The sequence below is a fragment of the Globicephala melas genome, chromosome 1 (genome assembly GCF_963455315.2).
Source record: "Globicephala melas chromosome 1, mGloMel1.2, whole genome shotgun sequence".
Classification (NCBI taxonomy): Eukaryota; Metazoa; Chordata; class Mammalia; order Artiodactyla; family Delphinidae; genus Globicephala; species Globicephala melas.
In genome coordinates, this window is record NC_083314.1 from 44,107,734 (window position 1) to 44,133,802 (window position 26,069).

The 26,069-nt window shown below is 40.9% G+C and overlaps 1 pseudogene; it reads left to right on the forward strand.

Moving 5' to 3' along the window:
• The first annotated feature begins 24,644 nt into the window (after positions 1–24,644).
• LOC115861698 (elongation factor 1-alpha 1 pseudogene) lies at positions 24,645–25,817 on the forward strand (annotated as a pseudogene).
• The last annotated feature ends 252 nt before the right edge of the window (positions 25,818–26,069 follow it).

Consider the following 26,069-nt stretch of genomic DNA (forward strand, 5'->3'; position numbering starts at 1 on the left):
TTTGTGAAAATTCAAGCTCCTTCCTTCCCTTCCCTCCCTAATCTCTACCATCATCTAGCAGATTTCAGCACACTGAGGAACATTTTTTACTTTATGACGGATGAGGAAGATGATTTTAAAATTACAATGAGCTTGTACCCTGTGATGATTTTTGCCAAACAGCAAGACTTCTACAGGAGCCCACAGAATGTGGTGTGACTGAGGGGTCCTGGGGAAAGCACCCGGGTCATGAAGGAGGTTTATTCCTTTAACTATTTAAATACATACATTGCACAAGGAATGGTTAGAGTTATTGACTAGCCCTGTATTTGGGATCAGTCTACAACAAAGTAGTTCTTGTGAAAATAGGACCCTGGGAAGGGCTCTGGAGAGGACAGGTATTAGAAATCAAGGTATGAGGGCTTCGAAAATATAAGTGGAATGTCACAGTGTAATCAAGAGCCTGACTGATTTTCTACGTGTATTTTTTCTACTTCTTGCCTGCCTCCTTTTCATCCTCTCCCTGTGCACGGCAACTCACTCATTTTGTTCAGATCTGTTACACACGTTTACTCACCCTTGCCTTTCAATGGGAATGAGTATTGTGCTGTAGCTGCTAACTAAGTGTCCACATCTTCATTAGGCTGTGATTGTACCGTCCCATGCTAAGGATGCCTGAGTATATGAGCTACCTTCCAGGTATTAATTTGTTCGTATTGTTTCCTCTTCAGCCACATGGACTCCCTGACCTAGAAACCTGGGAAATAGATATCATTGCATATAGATGTCTAATCATGATGATGGTGATAATGATAGCTGATTAGAAAGTATTATTATTCCCTTTTTACAGATGAAGGAATTGAGACCCTTGGAGCTCAAGCATCCTATCCAGCTCCACACCAGAGGTAACCCAGGCTGTGTGTTTCTGGAGCTCATGCTTTTAATTCATTACCTGTACTCGACTTTTACTTACAGATACTCAGCTCAAATAACTAAAGAATATTTATATCAAAATTTACAGATTGTTTTGTGCAACTTAGTTGAAAATAGCCTGTTTCCGCCTTTTCTTCTGTCTGCCCTTGGGGAAACCTCAAGATCACTTGCAGGTCACCAGGGCCCATTGCTTTCTGTTGGCAACAGCCACTCATATGTTCTGCTGCTCCTGCGTGTACCTGTGACCTGAGGGGTCATCTCACTGAGGCTCTCCTGGGAGTTGCTTGCATATCTCCTCATTGGGAATGGCCCTGTCAACCCTAGGGTGAGAAGATGTCAGGGATCAGACGTGTGATGCCTCTCCAGTGAGTCACACACCCCTCTCCTCCTGAGATCCTCTTGTCCTGCTTCTGCCTGCATATCACCAGCTCTGCTTCTCCACTTGAAGTTGCTCATCCCTGCTGTTCTTTCAGTTCTGCTCAAAAGTGGGTGGCTGTCTGACCCAATGGAACAGTTTAACTGTCTTGAATTTTCTTTCTTTAAAATGCTGAGGTACTTCAGGCAAACCAGGTACCTATGTAAACAACAAACAGTGCTCTTCCATAATCGCCATGGATAATCCATATACTTACCATACACTTTCAGCTCATACAGATCTGTGTACATGCTTTTATTTCTCCAAGTGTAGTGGCAGGTGGTAGGCACCAGAGAGGTCTTCACCACTAAACTAAGGCAAGACAGAAGTCACCTTGGAACAGCTAAGGATAGCCCTCTTAGTTCTAGGAAGAGAGTGAAATTAAATCTATTGTATTTTGAGAGTTTTTAAAAATTGGGATTCAACTCTGAGAGGTAGAAACATTAGATCTAAGGCTGACTAATTCTCTTGGGATGACTTGTTCAGGTTCAGGGAAGTGTCTGTGTAGGTGAACTAAGTGAACTTATTGACAGAGGATACATCAAGTGTTACCATTCAAATGCAGTATGGACAGAGGGTCCATGATGCTAGAGATTTTCTTTCCCCAAGGCATTGTTGGGAAAGAGCCCTATCCTGGCACCCATAGGAGCAGCTCTAGCAGAGGATTCTATATTTACCCCTGGCTTTAGATCCAACATGTGTGAAAGGCCTTGTTGGTACAAAGAATGTTTTTCTTCCCAGCATCTTCCATCCTAAGACTCATTCTGGATTGCCTTGTGTCTTCTGCCAAAGTGACTCCACTATTGTTATGTAGCTTGGTTCTATCACAGGCCAAATTTCTACAACTTCACACCTGCAGGAAAACTGGAAACTAAAAGAACTTCCATCAATAGGACCCTGGGCATCTTGTCTGGGAGCTTTTCACTGAGCATAACACTGAGGTATGAATAGACTGCCATAAAGCAATTGGCTTCTGTGAGGAACTATGCTGCCCCACTGGCTGTGGCTTTTATTTAAGATTGGGGCTTTGCATTACTTTATGAACTTCAAGGCATGATTCACCAAGGCCAATTTCTCATCAGAATCAGTGACTGTCTACCATAATTGCATACATCAAGAGAGGTCTGAGATGGATTGGTCTCTCTCTCCAGACTCTTAAACATGAGGGTAGAGGTAGGAATCTGGAGGATGATAGTTTTAATTTCTAGATAATCTGCTATTGCCACAAGTGTAGCCTCAAGCATTTGCATTTTGGAAATAGGGAGAAGCTAGTATGAACAGATACCCCAGATATCATATGTTTACAGCCGTATGTATGTATGCGGCTGTATATATATTTATGCATGTGAGGGGTAATGGGAAGGAAAAGTTTACTTTGAATAGTAACATATCATCACTGGGAAAACAGAGTAGATACCAGACTGAGGTTCAAAAGTATGGAGTCGATTCATTTTCTATAAATATAGAATGTCTATTCGTTCTTCCAGTAAATTCAAACTTCTAGTTACACCTATAAATCATGACTCACCCAGTATAGATACAACATCAGAACCACGATTTAATAAAAATCAAGTTAAAAAGTTGAGCAAAATTTCAGACATGCTAAGCAGTTATAAGGATTTTACATGTCTCTGTCCTTACTTTCTTCCAAATTACTAAATATGAAACACCACCATGCATGTTGACATGTTGGTCTCAGTAACACTAGCTGCTGTAACAAATAAATCCCCACATTTCAGTGGCTTATCACAATAAAACCTTGTCTCTAGCTTAGGTAACCTGCCAGTGAAGAGGCTCCTGGTTGGTAAAGTGACCAACTGTCCTGGTTTACCTATGATGGAGGGGGATCCAGAGATGAGAGATTGTCAGTGTTAAAACTGGGTATGTTCTGGGCAAACTAGAACAAGTTGGTTACCCTACTGGTCAAACAACTCTTCTCACAGGGGTGATCAGGGTACACGGGTTTCCTCCACTTTATGGATTCAACATCTTTACCATTTTACCTCCAAGGCTGTCCTGAGGGCTATATTCATTCCCATCCAGCCATAAAAGGAGAAGAATATGGAAGCTCTCATGGGAGTTACACGTAAAAAATGCAACATCTGTGAGGTGCAGTAAAGCAAAGTGCAATAAAATGAGGTCAGCCCATATATCACTTCCACTTGGCTGGAATTTGGTTACATGGCTACATGTAATTTTAACAGAGTCTGGAGGAAAATAACCTATTTGTGCTCCCAGGAGGAAAAGGAGAATATCGTCAATCTCTACATACCTAAGGAGGTTGGACCCCAGGAGTCAGGGTTTCAACCTTGATAAAGATCCTAGCCCATAAATAAGGCATTGGACCAGTGAAGTCACCCACCTTTGAGGGACCATGCTTTCATAGACAATTGTTTACCAGCAGTGACTTATGTGGATTAATAATCAGAGTCTCCAATGCTCTGTACCTTATGTAAGACCCCTGAGATCTTTGTGAAGGTGACATCAGTAATGACTCAGTTTGACATTTTCTCCATTCAGGGAAAAGGAAGACGTTAAGCTGATTCAGAGGATGTTTTAGCCATAGCTTCACAACAAACCACCACAAAATGTCAGTGGCTTAACACACGAGCTTTTCTCTATTATGTGTTGGCAGACGGGTTGACTTTATCTGACCTAGGCTAGGCTTGGCTCTATTCTGTGTGTTGAATACGGGTCTGTTGCATGTGTCCCTCATCCTTCTTTGGGCCAGCAACATGTTCTCCTCATGGAGAAAGGCAGAAATGCAAAAGGAGTGAACAGAAACATATGATTTTTCTTAAGGCCTAGATTCAAACCTGGTCCAGTTTCACTTCCCTCATATTTCATTGGTCAAAGCAAGTCATATGACCAATCCCAACATCTATGGAGTAAGGAAATGTACTCCTCTCATGGAGATGGGGAGAAGAGAGAGCAAACATATGCTTGTTAATAATTTAATGTACAACAGAAAAATGAAGTAAAGATTATATATTACCTGAAGTTAGAATTATGTTTACTTCTTAAAGATAGAAGACCAAATAAGGAAGACTGGAAACTATTTCAGAAACAGCACAAACTTTTGGTGTCTCTCTCTGTGACAGGATGGAATATACAGCAGGACTCCTAAAGAACTGGAATGATGGTCCATCACCATTGACGATAAAATGGCATGTCTACTGATCCAGCCATCTTCTGTTCCCCTGATGAGTGGAAGTCTATCATTCCCACTGCTTCTTCTGAATGCACTGAAGAAAGGGTCTTACTGAGTCATCAATACTTGTTCCCACCCAGTATTGGGCTATGTTTCCTTCTCTGTTACCTCCTGGCTTATTGAACTTCCTTGGGTGTTAGCACCAATCATTAACCCAACCAGTTAGCAGGGCACAAGACCATCTGTATAAAAAATTGCCTCTCAATGATTTCCTCAAAGGGAAGTACTGGGTATAGCAGAGATTGAAATGTTATAGATTTCCTGAACATTGTCATTCAATCATTCATTTTTTCATTTTCAATATTCATCAAATACCTGAGGATATGAGGATAAAGACACAAAACATGTAAATAGGAAAACATAGTTTAATGGGAAAGAAAGAAATACAAATAAAACGGTGTTCCTTGAGTCTATAACATGTATCTCTTTTTACATTTTAATGTTTCTAAAATATAAAAGTATCTTATAATTGATATCAGTGAAACTTTCTAGGCATTAGGCAGTGAATAAGGTGTGATATAGTTCTGAGTGTACAAACAGCTTCTTATCAAATCTATCAGTTTACTGCATTGTAATCTTGCATAAATTGTTTATACTGGTAGCACAATCTCTGGTTTGAATTTCAATTTAAATCCTGATTTTAACTTGAACTTAAAACAAAAACTAACCTATGATGCAATATTAAAATGAGGAAGTATTGTATATCCAGAAGGTTGCCCACTGAAGCCAAAATATTTAATTACTGAAAGTGTGAACTGCTAAATATCCTAGAATAGATTATAGATTATGCAAAATTGGGAAGATTTGGTGTGATCGATTAATGTATAGTGAAGAAGTATTACTCAGGTAATAATCATATTTGTCAAAACCTTCTGACTTTCAATAGGAGCTTTTAAATTCCATGATATTTAGTTCATTAAAGAAGAGAAAATTATGAATTTAGTCCATAGGAAATGCAGAAGAAATTATGTTCTTTGATAAACCTCAAATTTATAATGTGATCCCTAAATACACTGTTGAAGTAGAGGTCATGAACACAAACTCTGGAAGCAGTGTTGCTGTGATGAGATGACTGACTACTGATTACCAAAGTTGATTTAAAAGATCTTAGATTTTTTTTTTGAATTTATTTGATCCTTTATTTTATTTCATATGGAAAAGCTAATTTCTTCTTAAATTTATATTGCTTATGTTCTCACTAGCTACGTTCTACAATCAAAATGCTGCCTTTTAGTGTAATATCATCTAAACAAATGCAGACAAATGGAACGTTCTCTATCAAATTACAATTACACCTTGAAATATAAAAGAGCCTGATAAAGTTTTCTATTCAAAATATGTTTCTTTCAACATTGTTTTGCTCAAAAAACATAAGTGAAGTTCCAATCAACCACTTTTTTCCCCTTGAACTTCAAGATAATTCTGTGTTAACTTTTCTAGATGTAACTCCAGTTTATAATTCACTGTTATAAAATCAATTATTTCAATTTTCTGAGAAAATAGTCCTTTCATTAACAACAACAACAAAACTATTCAAGTTTACAACAAATAAGCTAAATTCAATCCATAAATTCTTTTTTAGAACTAAAGTTTAATATATCTTCATATAAAACTAATTATTCTCAAAAAACTTCCATTAAATATTATCTATCACTTTGACCAATTATCTATTCCCAAGTCTTATTTAATTATTTATTTATTTCCCCCCAATAGTGTTTATTTATTTACTTATTTTTAACATCTTTATTGGAGTATAATTGCTTTACAATGGTGTATTAGTTTCTGCTGTATCACAAAGTGAATCAGCTCTACGTATCCATACATCCCCATATACCCTCCCTCTTGCATCTCCCTCCCACCCTCCCTATCCCACCCCTCTAGGTGGTCACAAAGCACCAAACTGATCTCCCTGTGCTATGCAGCTGCTTCCCACTAGCTATCTACTTTACATTTGGTAGTGTATATATGTGTATATATGTCCATGCCACTCTTTTACTTCATCCAGCTTACACTTCCCCCTCCCTGTGTCCTCAAGTCCATTCTCTACGTCTGCGTCTTTATTCCTGTCCTGCCCCTAGGTTCTTCAGAACTATTTTTTTCTTTTCCCTTTCTTTAGATTCCACATATTTATGTGTTAGCATAAAGTATTTGTTTTTCTCTTTCTGACTTGCTTCACTCTGTATGACTGACTCTAAGTCCATCCACCTCAATACAAATAACTCAATTTTGTTTTTTTGTTTCTTTTTATGGCTGAGTAATATTCCATTGTATATATGTATATATATGTATATATACATATACATATATATGTATATATTCCATCTTTATCCATTTATCTGTAGATGGACACTTAGGTTGCTTCCATATCCTAGCTATTGTAAATAGTGCTTCAATGAACATTCTGGTACATGACTCTTTATGAATTATGGTATTCTCAGGAAATATGCCCACTAGTGGGATTGCTCAGTCATATGGTAGCTCTAGTTTTAGCTTTTAGGGAACCTCCATACTGTTCTCCATAGTGGCTGTATCAATTTACATTCCCACCAACAGTGCAAGAGGGTTCCCTTTTCTCCACACCCTCTCCAGCATTTACTGTTTGTAGACTTTTTGGTGATGGCCATTTTGACCGGTGTGAGGTGATACCTCACTGTAGTTTTGATTTGCATTTCTCTAATGATTAGTGATGTTGACCATCCTTTCATGTGTTTGTTGACAATCTGTATATATTCTTTGGAGAAATGTCTATTTAGATCTTCTGCCCAGTTTTGGATTGAGTTGTTTGTTTTTCTTGATATTGAGCTGCATGAGCTGCTTGTATATTTTGGAGATTAATCCTTTGTCAGTTTCTTCATTTGCAAATATTTTCTCCCATTCTGAGGGTTGCCTTTTCATCTTGTTTATGGTTTCCTTTGCTGTGCAAAAGCTTTTAAGTTTCATTAGGACCCATGTGTTTATTTTTATTTCCATTACTCTAGAGGGTGTGTCATAAAGGATCTTGCTGGGTTTCCCTGGTGGTGCAATGGTTGAGAGTCTGCCTGCCAATGCAGGGGACATGGGTTTGTGCCCTGGTCCGGGAAGATCCCACATGCTGCGGAGCGGCTGGGCCCGTGAGCCATGGCTGCTGAGCCTGCACGTCTGGAGCCTGTTCTCCACAGTGGGAGAGGCCACAACAGTGAGAGGCCCACGTACAGCCAAAAAAAAAAAAAAAAAAAAAATGATCTTGTCGTGATTTATGTCATAGAGTGTTCTGTCTTTGTTTTCCTCTAAGAGTTTTATAGTGTCTGGCTTTACATTTAGGTCTTTAATCTGTTTTGAGTTTATTTTTGTGTATGGTGTTAAGAAGTGTTCTAATTTCATTCTTTCACATGTAGCTGTCCAGTTTTCCCAGCACCACTTATTGAAGAGGCTGTCTTTACTACATTGTATATTCTTGCCTCCTTTATGAAAGACAAGATTACCATATGTGCGTGGGTTTATCTCTGGGCTTTCTATCCTGTTCCATTGATCTATATGTCTGTTTTTGTGCCAGTACCATACTGTCTTGATTACTGTAGCTTTGTAATGTAGTCTGAAGTCACAGAGCCTCATTCCTCCAGCTCCATTTTCTTTCTCAAGATTGCTTTGGCTATTTGGGGTCTTTTATGTTTCTATACAAATTGTGAAATTTTTTGGTTCTAGTTCTGCGAAAAATGCCAATGGTAGTTTGATAGGGATTGCATTAAATCTGTAGATTGCTTTGGATAGCATAGTAATTTTCACAATGTTGATTCTTCCAATCCTAGAACATGGTATATCTCTCCATCTGTTGGTATCATCTTTAATTTCTTTCATCAGTGTCTTATAGTTTTCTGCATATGGGTCTTTTGTTTCCTTAAGTACGTTTATTCCTAGGTATTTTATTCTTTTTGTTGCAGTGGTAAATGGGAGTGTTTCCTTAATATCTTTTTCAGATTTTTCATCATTAGTGTATAGGAGTTCAAGAGATTTCTGTGCATTAATTTTGTACCCTGCTACTTTACCAAATTCATTGATTAGCTCTAGTAGTTTTCTGGCAGTGTCTCTAGGATTCTTTATGTATAGTGTCATGTCATCTGCAAACAGTGACAATTTTACTTCTTCTTTTCCTATTTGGATTCCTTTTGTTTATTTTTCTTCTCTGATTCCTGTGGCTAAAACTTCCAAAACTATGTTGAATAATAGTGGTGAGAGTAGGCAACCTTGTCTTGTTCCTGATCTCGGTGGAAATGGTTTCAATTTTTCACCATTGAGAACGATGTTGGCTGTGGGTTTGTCATATATGGCCTTTCTTATGTTGAGGTAAGTTCCCTCTTTGCCTACTTTCTGGAGGGTTTTTATAATAAATGGATGTTCAGTTTTGTCAAAAGCTTTTCTGCATCTATTGAGATGATCATATGGTTTTTCTCCTTCAATTTGTTAATATGGTGTATCACGTTGATTGATTTGCGTATATTGAAGAATGTTGCATTCCTGGGATAAACCCCACTTGATCATAGTGTATAATCCTTTTAATGTGCTGTTGGATTCTGTTTGCTAGTATTTTGTTGAGGATTTTTGCATCTACGTTCATCAGTGATATTGGTCTGTAGTTTTCTTTGTGACGTCTTTGTCTGGTTTTGGTATCAGGGTGATGGTGACCTCATAGAATGATTTTGGGAGTGTTCCTCCCTCTGTTATATTTTGGAAGAGTTTGAGAAGGATAGGTGTTAGCTCTTCTCTAAATGTTTGGTAGAATTCACCTGTGAAGCCATCTGGTCCTGGGCTTTTGTTTGTTAGAAGATTTTTAACCGCAGTTTCAATTTCAGTTCTTGTTATTGGTTTGTTTATATTTTCTATTTCTTCCTGGTTCAGTCTCAAAAGGTTGTGCTTTTCTAAGAATTTGTCCATTTCTTCCAGGTTGTCCATTTTATTGGCATAGAGTTGCTTGTAGTAATCTCTCATGTTCCTTTGTATTTCTGCAGTGTCAGTTGTTACTTCTCCTTTTTCATTTCTAATTCTGTTGATTTGAGTGTTTCCCTTTTTTTCTTGATGAGTCTCGCTAATGATTTATCAATTTTGTTTATCTTCTCAAAGAACCAGCTTTTAGTTCTATTGATCTTTGCTATTGTTTCCTTCATTTCTTTTTCATTTATTTCTGATCTGATTTTTATGATTTCTTTCCTTCTGCTAACTTTGAGTTTTTTGTTCTTATTTCTCTAATTGCTTTAGGTGTAAGGTTAGGTTGTTTATTTGAGATTTTTCTTGTTTCTTGAGGTAGGATTTTATTGCTATAAACTTCCCTCTTAGAACTGCTTTTGCTGAAACCTGTAAGTTTTGGGTCATCGTGTTTTCATTGTCCTTTGTTTCTACATATTTTTTTATTTCCTCTTTGATTTCTTCAGTGATATCTTGGTTATTTAGCAGTGTATTGTTTAGCCTCCATGTATTTGTATTTTTTACAGTTCTTTTTTCCTGTAATTGATATCTAGTCTTATAGCATTATGGTCAGAAAAGATACTTTATATGATTTCAATTTTCTTAAATTTACCAAGGCTTGATTTGTGACCCAAGATATGATCCACTCTGGAGAATCTTTCATGAGCACTTGAGAAGAAAGTGTATTCTGTTGTTTTTGGATGGAATGTCCTATAAATATCAATTAAGTCAATCTTGTTTAATGTGTCATTTAAAGCTTGTGTTTCCTTATTTATTTTCATTTTTGATGATCTATCCATTGGAGAAAGTGGGGTGTAAAGCCCAGTATTATGATTGTGTTACTGTGGATTTCCCCTTTTATGGCTATTAGCATTTGCCTTATATATTGAGGTGCTCCTATATTGGGTACATAAATATTTACAATTGTTATATCTTCTTCTTGGATTGATCCCTTGACCATTATGTAGTGTCATTCTTTGTCTCTTGTAATAGTCTTTATTTTAAAGTCTATTATGTCTGTTATGAGAATTGCTACTCCAGCTTTCTTTTGGTTTCCATTTGCATGGAGTATCTTTTTCCATCCCCTCACTTTCAGTCTGAATGTGTCCCTAGGTCTGAAGTGGGTCTTTTGTAGACAGCATATATAAGCGTCTTGTTTTTGTATCCATTCAGCAAGCCTGTGTCTTTTGGTTGGAGCATTTAATCCATTTACATTTAAGGTAGTTATCAATATGTATGTTCCTATGACCATTTTCTTAACTGTTTTGGGTTTGTTATTGTAGGCCTTTTCCTTCTCTTGTGTTTCCTGCCTAAAGAAGTTCCTTTAGCATTTGTTGTAAAGCTGTTTTGGTGGTGCTGAATTCTCTTAGCTTTTGCTTGTCTGTAAAGCTTTTAATTTCTCTGTCAAATCTGAATGAGATCCTTGCTGGGTAGAGTAATCTTGGTTGTAGGTTTTCCCCTTTCATCACTTTATATATGTCCTGCCACACCCTTTTGGCTTGCAGAGTTTCTGCTGAAAGATCAGCTGTAAACCATATGGGGATTCCCTTGTATGTGATTTGTTGCTTTTCCCTTGCTGCTTTTAATATTTTTTCTTTGCATTTAATTTTTGATAGTTTGATTAATATGTGTCTTGGTGTGTTTCTCCTTGGATTTATCCTGTATGGGACTTTCTGCACTTCCTGGACTTGATTGACTATTTCCTTTCCCACACTAGGGAAGTTTTCAACTATCATCTCTTCAAATATTTTCTCAGTCCCTTTCTTTTTCTCTTCTTCTTCTGGGACCACTATAATTCTAATGTTGTTGTGTTTAATGTTGTCGCAGATGTCTCTGAGACTGTCCTCAATTCTTTTCATTCTTTTTTCTTTATTCTGCTCTGTGGTAGTTATTTCCACTATTTTATCTTCCAGGTCACTTATCCGTTCTTCTGCCTCAGTTATTCTGCTATTGATTCCTTCTAGAGAATTTTTAATTTCATTTATTATGTTGTTCATCATTGTTTGTTTGCTCTTTAGTTATTCTAGCTCCTTTTAAAACATTTCTTGTATTTTTTCCATTCTATTTCCAAGATTTTGGATCATCTTTACTATCATTACTCTGAATTCTTTTTCAGGTAGACTGCCTATTTCCTCTTCATTTGTTTGGTCTGGTGGGTTTTTACCTTTCTTCTTCATCTGCTGTGTATTCCTCTGTCTTCTCATTTTGCTTAATTTACTGTGTTTGGGGTCTCCTTTTCACAGGCTGCAAGTTCATAGTTCCCATTTTTTATGTTGTCTGCCCCCAGTGGGTAAGTTTGGTTCAGTGGGTTGTGTAGGCTTCCTGTTGGAGGGGACTTATGCCTGTCTTTTGATGGGTGAGGCTGGATCTTGTCTTTCTGGTGGGCAGCACCACGTCCTGTGGTGTGTTTTGGGGTGTCTGTGAACTTATTATGATTTTAGTCAGCCTCTCTGCTAACGGGTGGGGTTGTGCTCCTGTCTTGCTAGTTGTTTGACATAGGATGTCGCACTGGAGCTTGCTGGTTGTTGAGTGGAGCTGGGTCTTAGTGTTAAGATGGAGATATCTGGGAGAGCTCTCGCTGATTGATAATATGAGGGGCCAGGAGGTCTCCGGTGGACCAATGTTCTGAAATCGGCTCTCCCACCTCAGAGGCTCAGGCCTGACACCTGGCCGGATCACGAAGACCCTGTCAGCCACACGGCTCAGAAGAAAAGGGAGAAAAGAAAAAAAAAAACAAAGAAAGAAAACAATAAAATAATTAAAATTAAAAATTTAAAAATTATTAAAATAAAATATTAAAAAGTAATTAAAAGAAAATAAAGAAGGGAGCAACCAAACCAATAAACAAATCCTCCAATGATAACAAGTGCTAAAAAGTATACTAAAAAAAAAAACGGACAGATGGGACCCTAGGACAAGTGGTAAAAGCAAACCTATACAGACAAAATCACACAAAGACACAGACACATACACACTGCAAAAAAGAGAGAAGGAAAAAAAAGTGTATCTATATATATATGTATATATATATAGAGAGAGAGAGAGAAAGGAAGAGAGCAACCAACTCAATAAACAAATCTACCAAAGATAATAAACTCTAAATACTAAACTAAGATAAAGATATAAGTCAGAAACTAGTCAGTCGTATACAACAAACCCCAAGTCTACAGTTGCTCCCAACGTCCACCTCCTTAATTTGGGATGATTCGTTGTCTATTCATGTATTCCACAGATGCAGGGTACATCAAGTCGATTGTGGAGCTTTAATCCGTGGCTCCTGAGGCTACTGGGAGAGATTTCCCTTTCTCTTCTTTGTTCGCACAGCTCCGGGGGTTCATCTTTGGATTTGGCCCTGCCTCTGCGTGTAGGTTGCCTGATGGCGTCTGTTCTTCACTCAGACAGGACGGGGTTAAAGGAGCAGCTGCTTCGGGGACTCTGGCTCACTCAGGCCAGGGGCGGGAGGGGTACGGAGTGCAGGGCGAGCCTGCGGCGGCAGAGGTCGGCGTGACGTTGCAGCAGCCTGAGGCGCACCGTGCGATCTCCCGGGGAAGTTGTCCCTGGATCACGGGACCCTGGCAATGGTGGGCTGCACAGCCTCCCGGGAGGGGAGGTAGGCATAGTGACCTGTGCTTGCACACACGCTTCTTGGTGGCGGCAGCAGCAGCCTTAGCGTCTCATGCCCGTATCTGGGGTCTGCACTGATAGCCTCGGCTCGCGCCCGTCTCTGGAGCTCGTTTAGGCGGTGCTCTGAATCCCCTCTCCTCGTGCACCAGGAAACAAGGAGGAAAGAAAAAGTATCTTGCCTCTTCGGCAGCTCCAGAGTTTTTCCCGGACTCCCTCCCAGCTAGCCGTGGTGCACTAGTCCCCTTCAGGCTGTGTTCACGCCGCCAACCCCAGTGCTCTCCCTGCAATCTGACCGAAGCCCAAGCCTCAGCTCCCAGCCCCGCCCGCCCCGGCGGGTGAGCAGACAAGCCTCTTGGGCTGGTGAGTGCAGGTCGGCACCGATCCTCTCGGTGCGGGAATCTCTCCGCTTTGCCCTCCGCACCCCTGTTGCTGCGTTCTCCTCCGTAGCTCTGAAGCTTCCCCCTCCACCACCCGCAGTCTCCGCCCACGAAGGGGCTTCCTAGTGTGTGGAAACCTTTCCTCCTTCACAGCTGACCCCCACTGGTGCAGGTCCCGTCCCTATCTTTTTGTCTCTGTTTATTCTTTTTTCTTTTGCCCTACCCAGGTACATGGGGAGTTTCTTGCCTTTTGGGAGGTCTGAGGTCTTCTGCCAGCGTTCAGTGGGTGTTCTGTAGGAGTTGTTCCACGTGTAGATGTATTTCTGATGTATTTGTAGGGAGGAAGATGATATTCACGTCTTACTCCTCCACCATGTTGAAGGTCCTCTTGATCTTAGATATTTGAGTGAAGATTTAAACTCAAATTTCAGAGGGGAATCAGGGAAGGCTACCGGGAAAGAGAAAAAAACCTGAATTAAATTTTGAGTATGAATGGCAGTTAGCTAAATAAATAAGTGAAGCAAGAACATTCTCTGCAGTGGAAATAGAATATGCAAAGGAATGGAGATGTGATGAAGGCAGTGGGTTCAGTGAAGTACTTCTACTTAACCAAAACCTGTGATACAAATGCAATGGTGGAGAGAGATAAACAGGGAGAAACAGGACAGGAGTCGGGACAAGAAACATCTTTTGTCCCATAGTTAGGGTTTGGAATGTATAATGAAGGCACTGGGGAGGCACTTCGCATCAGGCAAGTGAAATGATCAGATCTGTTTCAGAATGATCACTCAGGAAAGAGTATGGATGTGGATAATGGGTCAGCCTAGATGTCTCACCTCAGAGGAGGACTAGAGGCAAAAAGCCCAGGTAGGAAATGATAAACACAAGCCTAACCCAGGGCAATGGTGGTGGGGATGGAATGGAAGGTATGTATTTGAGAAATATTAAGAATATAGTGTTACAAAATGTGCTGGTGAGATAGTAAGACAGGTAAGGCTCCAGAATAACTTGGGTGAATGGGTGGATGGTGATGCCATTCCCTCAAAATAGGGAAAAAAAGGAGGTAGATCTGGGAGAGGTGGGAAGCAGAGACAATGAGCTTAATTGTGGACTTGTTTGAGGTGTCTATGAGGCATCTAAGGAGAGACATCACATGTACTAAAAACATAAGAGAGTGCATTATTCTTGTCTGTCATGAAACCACAGTTCACACTTAGCATATTTCAATCCTAGTTACCCTCTTCCATAGGCACCTCACACTAAAATAAAACAATGTGTGTTTCTGATGAGGTCTAGATTCCAGGTGCTAGGCACCAAGAATTTTCCATGTGAATATAATTGGAATTTCTTTATAAAAATATGGAAAAAACATATAGCCCTAACCTGCAATATTTTAATGAAACTAGATGAGGTAAATTTTAACTTAATCAAATCTAGGTGAACTGAGGACTCAAAACATGGAAGTAGGCTAAGATGAAAACAGTAAAGTATTCTTACCCTAGAGGATAGTTAACTTATAGACCTAGGGTTACAAAGGTAAAATACAGGATGCTCAACTAAACAAATTTCAATGTTTGTAGTATGTCCCAAATATTGAATGGGACATATTTATACTAAAGTATTACATGTTGTTTATCTGAAATTTAAATTTTACAGTGTAGGGGCTTCCCCAGTGGCACAGTGGTTAAGAATCTGCCTGCCAATGCAGGGGACACGGGTTCGAGCCCTGGTCTGGGAAGATCCCACATGCCATGGAGCAACTAAGCCTGTGTGCCACAACTACTGAGCCTGTGCTCTAGAGCCTGTGAGCCCCACCTACTGAAGCTCACTCACCTAGAGCCCATGATCTGCAACAAGAGAAGCCACCGCAATGAGAGGCCTGCGCACTGCAACAAAGAGTAGCCCCCTCTCGCTGCAACTAAAAAGAAAGCCCACGCGCAGCAACGAAGACCAAACGCAGCCATAAATAAATAAATACATTAATTAATTAAAAAAAAATTTAACGGTGTACTCTGTATTTTTATGTGGTAAATTTGACACCCCTAATAGGAGGCATTCATTTTATGCTGAAAATATGAAATCTAGTAGCTGTATTAGTTTCCTATTGGTTCTATAACAAATTACTGTAAATTGAGTGGCTTAAAATAACACAAATTTATTACCTGCCAGTTTTGGAGGTCAGAAATCTGAAATGGGTTTCACTGGGCTAAAATTCAGGCATTTTCAGGCCTGCATTCATTCTGGAGGCTCTAGGGGAAAAATCGTTCCCTTGCCATTTCCAGCTTCTAGAAGCTTCCTACTTTCCTTGGCTCTTGGCCTCTTCTTCCATCTTCAAAATCATCAGCATTGTATGTTTCAATCTCCAACTGTTTCTGCCTCCCTCTTTTAAAGATTTTGTGTTTACAGTGAGCCGACCTGGATAATCCAGGATAATCTCCCTACCTCATGATTCTTAATCACATCTGTAAAGTTTCTTACATAAGGTATATTCACAGGTAAGGTTAAATATTCACAAATTCCAGGGGATTAGGACATGGGCATTTTGGGGGTCATCTTTCCACCTCCCACAGCAGCTTTTCAAAAACATTAGACTCATGGATGTCAAGTCTATAATGGACTAACTTTTTTATCCTGTGTGATGTGTCACCTCCAGTTTTCTGCGATTTTTCATCAGTTTTGTCTGCCAGTCTTAGGACAGAATCCTGTAAAGTTGCTGGTTTACTAGCATGGCAGTAACATCTTTCAAATCCTCCTGAGCTGAGTGTGAGGAAATCCAACTATACTAGGGTACAAGACTATCCTGAGTTATAACAGGGCAATGGAGGGGGTGGGCTGGGGGATGAGGCTGAGGGAGAGTACATTATTTTAAAGATGCCCTGAAGCTCCTCCTGGATGCTGCCAAAGCTGTGGATATTAGAAGGCAGAGGGATGTGACTGGAAGGAATTCTAAAGCATATTTCTCTTATTTTTACCTAAACTTTTTTTAAATTAAAAAAGAAAAAAGCATCAAGGAAGATGCAGACAAAGTAACTAACAGGCCGGTGTCTTATTCCATTTGGGCTGCTATAACAAAATGCCACAGACTAGATAGCTGATAGACAACAGAAATTGATTTCTCACAGTTCTGGAGTCTGGAAGTCTGAGATCAGGGTACCAGCAAGATTGGATGTGGATCGTCTGTCCAGTCTCAGACTTCTCATTGTATCCTCACATTTTTAATTGTTCTTTGTTCCTCCCGAGGAGAAAGCCCTGTTGGTCACGTATAAATATCCTTCAGCTGCATGAGAACAGCCATGTAGCGTTTGCTTCACAAGGATAACCATGTCCCTTTATAGAAGAGTACAGAACCTTGCTTTCCATTCTCTTTGTAGCCCATCCCTTCCTTCCCCCACGTAGCTCAATATTTGCTTCATGAGATGATTAGACTGAGGTAATACATTCTGAATGTTGAGGCATATTTTGGTCTTCTCTGGATGAGACATGGATTTCTGGCTTTCCTTCATGTTCCTGTTTTGTTCTTTGTACAGTGAAGCTCCAGGGAGCTTTCTCTTTTTTTCCACCAGGATTTCACTGTCCTGAGACATTCAGGGATTGGAAACCCAACACACTAGTGAGCCAGCGAAAGGCGTTGGCCCATAGTCAGACCCAACCCAATGACATAAACTGAGACAATCTCAGTCTGCTGCAAATGTGTTTTTCTGAACACACCCAAATCCCAAAGATTTTCATCTTCTCTTGGCTCTCCAACATCTGCTTTGTCAAATTACAGGCTATTAGAGAGAAGCAAAACCAGTCTAGATTCCCAGAGTCGGGTTTCAGAATCGTCTTTGAACATTTTATTGGTCGAAGATTTTCAAAATCATTTGTTTTGATTGAAGAATCCAGAGAAAGGGAACCAGGTACAACGCTGTCTGAGTTTGGCAAATGCGAGGATCCTTTAGCAGCAAATGACTTAACAGAAATACATGGAATGTTTTGAAATGAACTTGGTGATTTCTTTTCCATTCTTGGCTTTCAGTTTTCTTTTATAAGTAGCTGCATAATTAGCTGGCAGGGAGGAGCAAGGTGGTACTTAAGCATCTATCAACATGGAAAGCAGCACAGCATGGGCAAGTGAGGCAAACCTGGGCTTCAGTCCCAACTCTGTCACTTACTGACAGTATCACCCTAGATAAATGTTTGAACTTTTCACGTCTTTAGCTTTCTCAGTTGTGACTTAATAATGCTGTTCTTGGGATGCTAACGTGAGGATCTATGTAAGTTGCTTGGTATACAAGATGTAACTCAATAAGCAGTAGCTAATATTCTTCCTTTTTTAAAAATAAATTTATTTATTTTTGGCTGAGTTGGGTCTTCACTGCTGCGCACGGGCTTTATCTAGTTGCAGCAAGTGGGGCTACTCTTCTCTGAGGTGTGTGGGCTTCTCATTGCAGTGGCTTCTCTTGTTGCAGAGTATGGGCTCTAGGTGCACGGGCTTCAGTAGTTGTGGCACATGGGCTCAGTAGTTGTGGCACATGGGCTCAGTAGTTGTGGCACATAGGCTCAGTAGTTGTGGGTCACGGGCTTAGTTGCTCTGCGGCATGTGGGATCTTCCAGGACCAGGGCTCGAACACATGTCCCCTGCATTGGCAGGCAAATTCTTAACCGTTGAGCCACCAGGGAAGCCCTATTCTTCCTTTTTTTGTCCTCAGCACCTGGAACATAGTTGGACTTTAATCAGTTTTGGAGGAAAGGAAGGAAAGAGGACGATGCCTAAAGTCACAAAAGCTTCCCTTCTTCCAAATGCCATTTCCCTTTCCCAAGCAATCATTGAGCTTCTCCCTTGTTCCTCCTTGCTTTGCTCATGCTGATCCTGTTTGCTATTGCCCTCCATCAACACTTCTTTACCTCTTGATTATAATGAATCAACATTCCTTGAACTTCTATGAAATAATTACTCCGGCATCGCTGAGAAAATAAAAATAAATAAGACAAAAATCCTTCCTTCAAAGCACTTACTGGTTACTGTTCAACAAAAGGTATAAGACATAAAACTGTAATATGAAGGAGGGGAAAAGCATGTAATATAAGTCTACTAACGTGCTTTGCGATAAAGACGGAGAAGGGCTTCCTATAGGCAGCAGCATTTGTGCTGGACTTAAGCAGGATTTGGACTTGCAGAAAAGGAGCCAAATGACATCTCAGAAAGGAACCATCAAAAGCCAATGGATGCTGCATAAAAGGTAACACAACTCATCATAATAACTGCAAGGAACCAAGTACCTACCATGCATCAGGTGCTATTCGAAATGCTTTACATGTATGATTTTGTTTAACTATGAAAACAGACTATGGGGATAAATTATGATAGGCCCAAGATATCTGTTTCTGTCTTGATTAAAATTAATATGTACCCAGAGGGCACAGACTCCAACAGAAGGAACTTAAAGGGAGTTAGAACAGTTGAGCTATTAACACAGTGCTTTCAGAATATAGAGCACTAAGTAACCTTAACTTCCTTTTTATACTAAATATAAGAAAGAAGATGAGACTATTCACCATTCTGGTAGTTTGAATATATAAACACAGGGCCTGAAGGGGTGAAGAAACTTTCTTATCATATGTATACTTATCCCGTACCTTGTCATTATAAAATTGTGTGGTTTGTTTATAAGAAGATCCCTGTGGGAATCATCTACTCTAACTACAATAATTCTTAACTTCGAGTCTATGATACTTTTTTAAATTAAGAAATTATATTCATTGTTTGAGAAGATTGCATTTACTTATGAATCCTATCATAATAATTGATTTTCTTATATTTAACCTTATAAAAGGCCATCATATTCTCTTGGAGTTAGAAAAAGTTTGTTTCTTTCCTTGCAAAATTATGTAAGGAAAAATTAAATAGTGATGTTAAAAATTAAATTAAAAATTAAATAGTAGAGTTATCTTTAACAGACAATGCAGATACCTCGGCATTTCACTGACATGTGATTTTGCTACTACCCCATTTGAAAGACAAGGAAGCTGATTCAGAGAAGTTCAGTGTAGAAGCCATAAGAATGCACCTTGTAGAACTCCAACTAACTCCAGCTTTGTTGTAAAAAAACTGCTTTTGCATTTGCTTCCACCAGAGCCCTGCTTCTCAGTGGCCAGTGGGCAGTTCATCAGGGATACTGGCAGATCCATTCCTGAGAGACACAGGACTCCTCTGACAGCTGACTTTGACTTGAGAATGTCTGATGGCCTTGCTGAGCTCTCCTTGGACTGCCAGTCACTTCCTTCCCTTCTTCTATCTGTCACTAAGGGTCAGGTTTGCACCATGGTATGACAGCTCTTCCAGCCTTCCCCATTCCCCCTGTTTTCTCTCACAGATGTTTCCCTGACACAATCCTTGCTCATTTAATCCTGTGTGGACATCTGTTTCTGGGGTCCTGGACTAACATAACCAGTGACTGACCCAAGGTCACATGGTGATAAAGTGTCAAAGCTAGGTCTTATGCCCAGCTTCTGCACCAGAACAGGGGGCTGAGTGGTAGGAAATATGGCTGGAAGAGTGGTTGCTAAAAATAACAACAAAATTCTGTCTAAATCTCCTTGGTGAAGAGGTTGGTCAAATTACAGTCAATAATTCCCCAAGACCTTATTTTAGAGATAAGGTAGTCAAGCACAATTTGGGTTTCTGTCTCAGTGAGTTCCCTTTTAGAAGGTAAATGCCTGCTAGGTTGGTATTTCTTAAATCTTCTTATACAATTTAGCTAACACTTTAGTTGACACATAGGTGTGGGTAAACCTCTACTGTAATTGACAAGAGGACTGACATGCTGGGTTTGGAATTTGAGTACCCAGAGGGAAAGGATGAGGCTTGCTAGAGGTGCGAAGAACTTCTCAACAAAAGGGGAGATATTCTTTCTTTTACAACTGTGCCTCAAGCCAACCTGAGGAGCCTTTGTAATAGCCAAAGCGAATCTTGCAGAAGCCCTAAAGGATTATGAGTGAGAAGTTCTACTATAAACTATTAAGCCCTACTCCTGAAAATTGGCCTAGAGTCTAAAAAATGAGTTCAAGAGCCCAAGTTATAGTTAAATCACAATGCATGTTGATGACCCTGAGACTGACAGGACAGGGACCTTTAGGCAAGCTGTAGGCAGGAATGTGAAGTTTGCCAAGTGGACTCTACTTGCCTTTTTGTGTTCCTTCTAATTGGCAATGATAGACCGACCAATCAGATTGCAGTTCTGCCCTTATTTGCTGTATGACCCTAGGAAATACACTAAACCTTTCAGAATCTCAGATTTTTCCACTACCTGTAGAGTGAGTAATTGTGAGGATTAGAAGAAAAAAAAGAAAGGCTCTTGATCTACTTCTACCTACCACTCTTTCCCCATTTCCCTATCTTGCTCTGCTCCCCACACTTGTGTTCCTGCTGTTCATCAAATTGCCCAGCCCCTTGGTGTCTCAAGGCCTTTACACATGTCTATGACTTTTAATAGGGAAGACTCTTTGTACTCTATTACAAGTTAATCACTAAGGGGATATTGCCTATGAGCTTAAATTATACATAATGGCCCATCTCTGGGAACCCTGCCACCCAGGTAATGAGCATTAAGTTAAAATACCTTTGTTTAGCTCACAGGGAACATCCTGACCAGATCCACCTGTGCATGACTGCAGGAAGGCTGAAATTAACACATCCCCTCCGGAGGCTGACGGGAACCAGGAAATGTTTGGCTTTACTCCCTCCCCTTTTAGTATAAAAGAAGCCTGAACTCTAACTCAGGCAAGATGGTTCTTTCGGACGCTAGTCTACCGTCTTCTTGGTCTGCTGGATTTCTGAAAAAGCCAATATTCTTTGCCCCAATAACTCTTCTCTTGATTTATTGGCCTGTATTGCAGCGAGCAGTACAAGCTTGGACTTGGTAACAAATATGTTTGTTTGTTTGCGGTACGCGGGCCTCTCACTGTTGTGGCCCCTCCCGTTGCGGAGCACAGGCTCCAGATGCGCAGGCTCAGCGGCCATGGCTCACGGGCCCAGGCGCTCCGCTGCATGCTGGATCTTACCGGACCGGGGCACGAACCTGTGTCCCCTGCATCGGCAGGCTGACTCTCAACCACTGCGCCAGCAGGGAAGCCCTGGTAACAAATTTTGAGGAGCCATCCAGGAGTCTTACTGCTCATGGCCAGCCAGCTCCACTTGGGAATTTTTGGGCTAGGCCCTAGCAGCTGCTGGGACCACTTATTCTGAGGACCTGCCCTTCAAAATACCCTGAAGCAACACCTGCTGCTCCGGTGCTTGGCAGTTGGATCAAGGAATCGACATTTGGGAGACAATGGGCTCCATATGGTAGGGTAAGTCACTCTGGTGTGTACAGCCAGAACTTTATTTCCTCTCCATTTGGGGCTTTATCTGTGGAATAAGTCAGTTTGTTTTGTATTTGAGTGGGTTACCCTGTAGGAGAGAGGAAAGAGTTGTTAGACTTTAGCCGATTTGTGAACTGGTTAGTTTGTTTCTTTGGGTGCTAGCATTTGTGTGTTCCATTTGTGTTTTGTCTTGAATTTGTCTTTAAAAATGGGGACTCTTTCAGCTATCCCTAAAGAAAGTCCTCTGAGTTGCATTTTGGGTAAGTGATCTGATTGAAGCCGTGAACGCATGAGTGAGAAGATGCTATTTTATTGTAAAAATGTGTGGTCCAGTACCTATCAGGATCTCCACAAGGGGTTTATGAAGGGTTATTTTGGGACCCTGTGCACCATGTACTGCTACCCTTGCTGTGTTAATTACGTTGTTTGCGGTCTCCTGTGTTGTTGGCATATGTAAAACCCTGAGACCAGACTTGGGGGTTTATTTAGGATTTTGGTTGTCCCTTGGGTTTTTTGTTTCATTTTGTTGGGTACTGTTTCTCCATTTACAGCCAAATAAATTTTGTGATATTTGAAACTTTTACTGATGTCAGATGAAGAAAGGAATAGAGGAAAAAAAAAAAAAAAAAGACCTGTCTGTGGGATATTTACAGGGAGAAGAGAAAGGTTCCACTCGATTCCTAAAATCACCAAAAACCTCAGCCCATAATTCAGCCCAGCTGGTAGATGTTAAGGCAGAAAGGCATCCTTTTAATGGTTGGACGTGATCAATTGCTATCTATGGTTTTATGGTGGCTAGTCTGTGAAGAAGAGGGGAAGAATGATGGAATTCTTTATGTATAAGTATTTGTGCTATTACATCAGGGAAAATAAGGAAAGGGGACGAGAGTGAGGATATGTTGCTTCAAACTTTAACTCCTCCACCTGAACTAGCTGTTTCAGTCACTCCGATATATCCACCCCTTCCTCCACCTTTCATTCTTACCCGTCCCCAGTCCCGACACTGAGGCTCAGGACTGCCCTTCCTTATAGGGACCACTTAGAAAACCTGTGTTAGTTCCTTGGGCACAGGGTCTTGGTCTGATATCACCATCTAAGACCTGACAGGCACTCAATTTGGGCCAGGAGTCGCTCCCAGGGCAGGGAAATTTCCCTTATGCCCTTATCTCATAGGGGGCTTAAATGCAAATGACCAGCCAGCTGGGTTTCTCAGACTTGTTTAATTGGAAAGATTGCAACCCTCCTTTACAGGGAGAATCCTCTACACTTGAAGCCTACTTAGCAGAACCCACAGCTGAACCAAATTTGGGACCCCAGTGAGGGAGGAACACACTTTTTAGGGCGCTGGCTTTTGGTGCATTTTGGCAGGGCTTTGAAAGGAGAACCAAAGCAATAGAGTTTGAACAAAATTCAAGAAGTTCAGCAAAAAAAGCAAATGAAGACACCTCCAAGTTTTTGGAAGAGATTTATCAGGCCTACAGACATTATACTAATGCAGATTCCAGGGCCCCTGAAAACATTAGAATGGTAAATTTGATCTTTTTTGAGCAAAGTGCCTCAGGTATCAGGAGAAGGTTGCAAAGATTAGATGATGCATTTGGAATGAACCCTCTCAATGGGCAGATTTGGTTTTAAAGCGTTGAGCAGGGAGCAATAACAGAAGAAGGAAGATGCAAAATGAAATGAAATGCCACTTTTTTGGCAGTGACATTGGATTCCCAGTGACCTGAAGAGAGGGAAGCCACCATTGAAGAGGAACAATGCACTTACTGTAAGGAAGAACATTGGAAAACAGATAGCTCTAGTCTAAAACATAAGAAGAAAAACAGTAAAAGATGAGAGCCTCTCATATGGTAGACAGATAGAAACACTCTGAATGAAGAGGCCCAGGGGCTCCCTTGGACTTGAGGTGCCTATTCCCTACAGGAGCCCTCGGTGAAATTGAGTGAGGAATGAGCTGATGAACAATCTGATAGACCTCACCCTGAAGTTTTTCACTAGAACAGCTTGACCTCAGAGTCTCACCAGAACACACTTGAAGCCTACAGGTGATGCTCATGAAAACCCCAGGAAAAGAGACAGAGCTCTTTCCCCCAGAGGTCTAGGAAAAGGTAAGACCAGAGTATGTGCTAACTGCACCCCAGGGAAGGCCAAAAACACATGGCCAATAGGAATCCCATTAAAAAAGAATGCTGGGACACCTAATCTAAAACCATATGCTCTGAGGCAAGAGGATCACTTCTCCCACAGATTGATTTGTCTAAATACCAGCCAGTGTATTCAGAAAGGACAGAGAAGGCCAAGAGCTGATTTCACTTAGATCGCACCTTGCCAGGCTGGGAATGTAGTGCACAGTTGGTTTGATCCCTGAGGTGATCTGGGACACTGTGCTGCAGCACATTCATAATAGTACCCACTATGGGAGAGATGCCACCTTACAAGGGACTCAGACCTATCATGGGGCCTAACCTACAAGAGACTGTCCAGTGAGTCACTCAGAATGGCATGATTTGTGCTAAACATAACGCAAAGGCTGCTGTTGAACCTCCCCAGATGGGGATCCAATACAGAGAAACTTGCACCACTGAGGACTGGGTGCAAATGTCTTGAGCTGTCGGAAATTTCAGATACCTGTTAATGATTGTGGACACTTTTTTCAGGATGTGTGGAAGCATATCCACCTGGGCAGAAAGTCTCTGAATAGTATGCCTGGGTCTTGGACAAACTGAAAGCTGAACATGAGTATTGTTCTACCATTGACATCTCCCTGTGGAAATTGGAGACCAGCAAGTCCTATGTGACCATCATCGATAACCCAGGACACAGAGACTTGATCAAAAACATGATTATAGGCACATCTCAGGCTGACTGTGCTGTCCTGATTGTTGCTACTGGTGTTGATGAGTTTGAAGTAGGTATCTCCAAGAATGGGCAAATCCATGAGCGTGCCCTTCTGGCTAACACTCTGGGTGTGAAACAACTAATTGATGAGGTTAACAACAAAATGGGTTCCACTGAGCCACTCTGCAGCCAGAAGAGATATCAGGGAATTGTTAAGGAAGTCAGCACCTACATTAAGAAAATTGGTTACACCCCTGACACAGCATTTATGCCAATTTCTGGCTGGAATGGTGACGACATGCTGGAGCCAAGTGCTAACATGCCATGGTTCAAGGGATGGAAAGCCATCCATAAAGATGACAATGCCCATGGAATTATGCTGCTCGAAGTTCTGGATTGCATCTTGCCACCAACTCGTCCAACTGACCAGCCCTTGCGTCTGCCCCTCCAGGGTGTCTACATAATTGGTGGTATTGGTACTATCCCTGTGGGTCTAGTGGAGTTCGGTGTTCTCAAAACCTTGCATGATGGTAACCTTTGTACCAGTCAACTTTACAACTGAAGTAAAGTCTGTTGAAATGCACCATGAAGCTTTGAGTAAAGCCCTTCCTGGGGACACTGTGGGCTTCAGTGTCAAGAAGGTGCCTGTCAAAGATGTTCATCACAGCAACATGGCTGGTGACAGCAAAAATGACCCACCATTGGAAGCAGCTGGCTTCACAGCCCAGGTGCCTATCTTGAACCATCCAGGTCAAATCGGAGCTGGATATGTCCCCGTGCTGGATTGTCACACAGCTCACATTGCTTGCAAGTTTGCTGACCTGAAGGAGAAGATTGATCGTCATCTTGGGATAAAGCTGAAAGATGACCCCAAATTCTAGAAATCTGGTGATGCTGCCATCGTTAATATGGTTCCTGGCAAACCCATGTGTGTTGAGAGCTTCTCAGACTATCCTCCTCTGGGCCGCTTTGCTGTTCGTGACATGAGACAGACGGTTGCTGTGGGTGTCTTCAAAGCAGTGGACAAGAAGGCAGCTGGAGCTGGCAAGGTCACCAAGTCTACCCAGAAAGCTCAGAAGGCTAAATGAATATTATCCCCAATACCTGCCACTCCAGTCTTAATCAGTTGTGGAGTAACGGTCTCAGAACTGTTTGTCTCAATTGGTCATTTAAGTTTAATAGTAAGACTGGTTAATGATAACAGTGCATCGTAAAGCCTTCAGAAGGAAAGGAGAATGTTTTGTGGACCCTTTGTTTTGTGTGTGCCAGTTTTAAGTTTTTAACACCAGTACCTTTTAATTGGTTAAAGCCCGTCTTAAGGAAATTATCCCCTGATTTGGATTAAGGCATTGGAATTACATTCATCCTGGAGACCACAATCAACAGAAAAACTGAGAAAATGAATACTAAT